The 3883-nt window shown below is 39.3% G+C and overlaps 1 pseudogene; it reads right to left on the bottom strand.

Annotated features, from left to right (window-relative positions):
- Window positions 1–1652: 1652 nt before the first annotated feature.
- On the bottom strand, window positions 1653–3389 carry LOC109563878 (elongation factor 1-alpha 1 pseudogene; annotated as a pseudogene).
- Window positions 3390–3883: the final 494 nt, after the last annotated feature.

Raw genomic sequence — 3883 nt, 5'->3', positions numbered from 1 at the left:
TACCGAATGTGTTGCTACAGCTCCAACAAAAGTTGTATCCACACCTTATAAATGCAATGTGTCTAACATGAAGTTACTTTGTCATTGGTATTATTAGTAGGACTTACTCCAGGAGCAAAAAAAATAGGAAGGAGCAGGAAGTTCTTGTGTAGGGATAAAAAATCATGAGATCTATGCCTTAGTAAAATAAAGATGACAGCTGGGAAGAGAATGGTTAGAAATATACAGAGAAAAGTCAAAAAGACCTGAAATTAGATGATAGCAGGAAGAATGGAAAAGAAAGAGATGGATGCAAGGCTAAAAACATAACATGGAGAGCTTATAAAACAAAACTCAACTCAATGCAGCAGGCAAAAAGAATGTATTTCCCATGGATAACAATAAGAATAAAGTACCATTAAGAGAAATAGAGATAGAAGTCTATTTTGGAAATTATAAGGTTGGTTACTATTAAGCAACCAAAAAACAGATATCAAGAACAGAGCTTCAAAAAAAATTCTAAAATCGGTGGTGTAGGCCAAAGTTATCAGTAGAGACTCAGAAGTCATACAAAAGGAGATATTTACTACCATAAAAGTGAATACAATATCTGAAAAAAAAAAAAAAAAAGGAATTGAAAGAAGCTCCTGAAAAACACTTACAATTGTAATTTAAAAACAAATATTTTGCTATATGCATAGAATGGTTTCACTCAGTCATACAAAGGAAGGAACTACTGATACACATAGTAACCTGGATGAATCGCAAAGTATGCTGACTGAAAGAATCCAGATCAAAAATGAATATATATGTATGGTACTATTTATATAAAAGTATTGAAATGGAAAATCAATGTATAATGACAGAAGGTGGATCAATGGTTGCCTGAGGTAGGGAAGAAGGGACTGCAAAGGACATGAGAGAACTTATTGGAGTGATGGACAGGTTCTTTAACTTGATTCAGTTCAGCTCAATTCAGTCACTCAATCATGTCCAACTCTTTGTAACCCCATGGACTGCAGCATGGCTTCCCTGTCCATCACCAACTCCTGGAGCTTACTCAAACTCATGTCCATCGAGTCAGTGATGCCGTCCAACCATCTCATCCTCTGTCTCCCCTTCTCCTACCCACTTCAATCTTTCCCAACATCAGGGTCTTTTCCAATGAGTCAGTTCTTTGCATCAGATGGCCAAAGTATTGGAGTTTCAGCTTCAACAGCAGTCCTTCCAGTGAACACTCAGGACTGATTTCCTTTAGGACGGACTGGTTGGATCTCTTTGCAGTCCAAGGGAACTCAAGAGTCTTCTTCAACACCACAGTTCAAAAGCATCAATTATTCGGTACTCAGCTTTCATTATAGTTCAACTCTCACGTCTGTACATAACTACTGAAAAAACCATAGCTTTGACTAGACGGACCTTTGTTGACAAAGTAATGTCTCTGCTTTTTAATATGCTATCTAGGTTGGTCATAGTTTTTCTTCCAAGAAGCATCTTTTAATTTCATGGCTATTTAGGGTTTACTAATTCACTTATCTATACAGTAGAAACTAACACAACATTGTAAAGCAACTATATTCATAAAAATTAATTTTAAAAATTAAAATTAAAAGCAGGATTAGGGAAAATGAAAGAGAAACATTTAGAAGAATATATCTTGCTATCAGAAAGAATTTCTTTTTTTTTTTTTTTCTCATTAAACTTTTTTTAATGGGTCTCAAATTCTGTGACAGATTTTTGGTCAAGTAGTTTTCATTAAAAAGTACTGATTTTAAAAACTAATAACTTAAACTGCCACACACAGAACATATGGTCCACAAAAAAAACATTCTCCTTTCCTTCTGAAGGTTTTACAATGCATTGTTATCATTAACCAGTCTTTTACTATTAAACTTAAATGGCCAATTGAGACAAACAGTTCTGAGACCATTCTTCCACCACTGATTAACACTGGGGTGGCAGGTATTGGGGATAATATTCATTTAGCCTTCTGAGCTTTCTGGGCAGACTTGGTGACCTTGCCAGCCCCAGCTGCCTTCTTGTCCACTGCTTTGATGACACCCACAGCGACTGTCTGTCTCATGTTACGCACAGCAAAACAGCCCAGGGAAGGATAATCAGAGAAGCTCTCGACACACATGGGCTTGCCAGGAACCATATCAATGATGGCAGCGTCACCAGATTTCAAGAATTTAGGGCCATCTTCCAGCTTTTTCCCAAAACGATGATCAATCTTCTCCTTCAGCTCAGCAAACTTGCAAGCAATGTGAGCTGTGTGACAATCCAGCATAGGTGCATATCCAGCACTGATTTGGCCCGGATGGTTCAAAACAATCACCTGAGCTGTGAAGCCAGCAGCTTCCATGGATGGATCATTTTTGCTGTCACCAGCCACATTGCCATGACAGACATCATTGACAGACACGTTCTTGACATTGAAGCCCACATTGTCCCCAGGAAGGGCTTCACTCAATGCTTCATGGTGCATTTCTACAGACTTCATTTCAGTTGTTACATTGACTGGAGCAAAGGTGACCACCATGCCAGGTTTGAGAACACCAGTCTCCACACGACCCACAGGGACAGTACCAATACCACCAATTTTATAGACATCCTGAAGAGGCAAACGCAAGGGTTTGTCAGCTGGGCGAGTTGGTGGCAGGATGCAATCCAGAGCTTCAAGCAGGGTGGTTCCACTGGCATTGCTGTCCTTACGGGTGACTTTCCATCCCTTGAACCATGGCATATTAGCACTTGGCTCCAGCGTGTTGTCACCATTCCAGCCAGAAATTGGCACAAATGCTACTGTGTCGGGGTTGTAGCCGATTTTCTTAATGTAGGTGCTGACTTCCTTAACAATTTCCTCGTATCTCTTCTGGCTATAGGGTGGCTCAGTGGAATCCATTTTGTTAACGCCAACAATTAGTTGTTCACACCCAGGGTGTAAGCCAGAAGGGCATGCTCACAGGTCTGCTAGTTCTTGGAGATACTGGCTTCAAATTCACCAACACCAGCAGCAACAATCAGGACAGCACAGTCAGCCTGGGATGTGCCTGTAATCATGTTTTTGAGGAAGTCTCTGTGTCCTGGGGCATCAATGATGGTAACATAGTACTTGCTGGTCTCAAATTTCCACAGGGAGATATCAATGGTGATACCACGCTCACGTTCAGCTTTAAGTTGTCCAAGACCCAGGCATATTTGAAGGAGCCCTTTCCCATCTCGGCAGCCTCCTTCTCGAACTTTTCAATTGTTCTCTTGTTGATCCCGCCACATGTGTAGATCAGATGGCCAGTCGTGGTAGACTTCCCTGAATCTACATGCCCAATGACAACGATGTTGATGTGGGTCTTCTCCTTTCCCATTTTGGCTTAGGTTTAACTGTGGTTTTCACGTTGCGAAAAAGAGAACTACATTTTTGTGTATAAGACCTTGACAACAAAATTTCAACTGAAAGCACTGTTATGACCTGGTTGAAAGATAGCTTAACATGAACTGATGAGATTGAGAAGTTTTTAAATAAGCTTACTTACTTACTTATTTCACCATGAAAAAGTATACAAAGGTTCAGCAAAGCAGCCAGCATCTTTAGTAACTAAATTCTCAGTCACAAATAATAACTTCCCACTCAGCATAATTACAATGCCAGAAACAGAACAGAAAAATCCTATACCACCAGTATATGTATTGAGTTGACTTAACTTGGGTAATGTATTCCTAGATTTCACCAAAAATAATGTATGCTTAGGTGATAAGGACATATATAGTAAAAAATCTAGTAATATTTCATGTCATCTTGAGGCAAATTTATATACCTCCATTAAAAATCTCCAAGGTTAAAATCAGAATGCATAATGAAAATGCTAAAATGAAGAATGGCTTATTGGCAAGAGCATTATGACAG

Source organism: Bos indicus, chromosome 9 (genome assembly GCF_029378745.1).
Source record: "Bos indicus isolate NIAB-ARS_2022 breed Sahiwal x Tharparkar chromosome 9, NIAB-ARS_B.indTharparkar_mat_pri_1.0, whole genome shotgun sequence".
Taxonomy (NCBI): domain Eukaryota; kingdom Metazoa; phylum Chordata; class Mammalia; order Artiodactyla; family Bovidae; genus Bos; species Bos indicus.
Note: the sequence above shows the minus strand (reverse complement) of the source record. Positions and strands in the feature narration are given on the sequence as shown.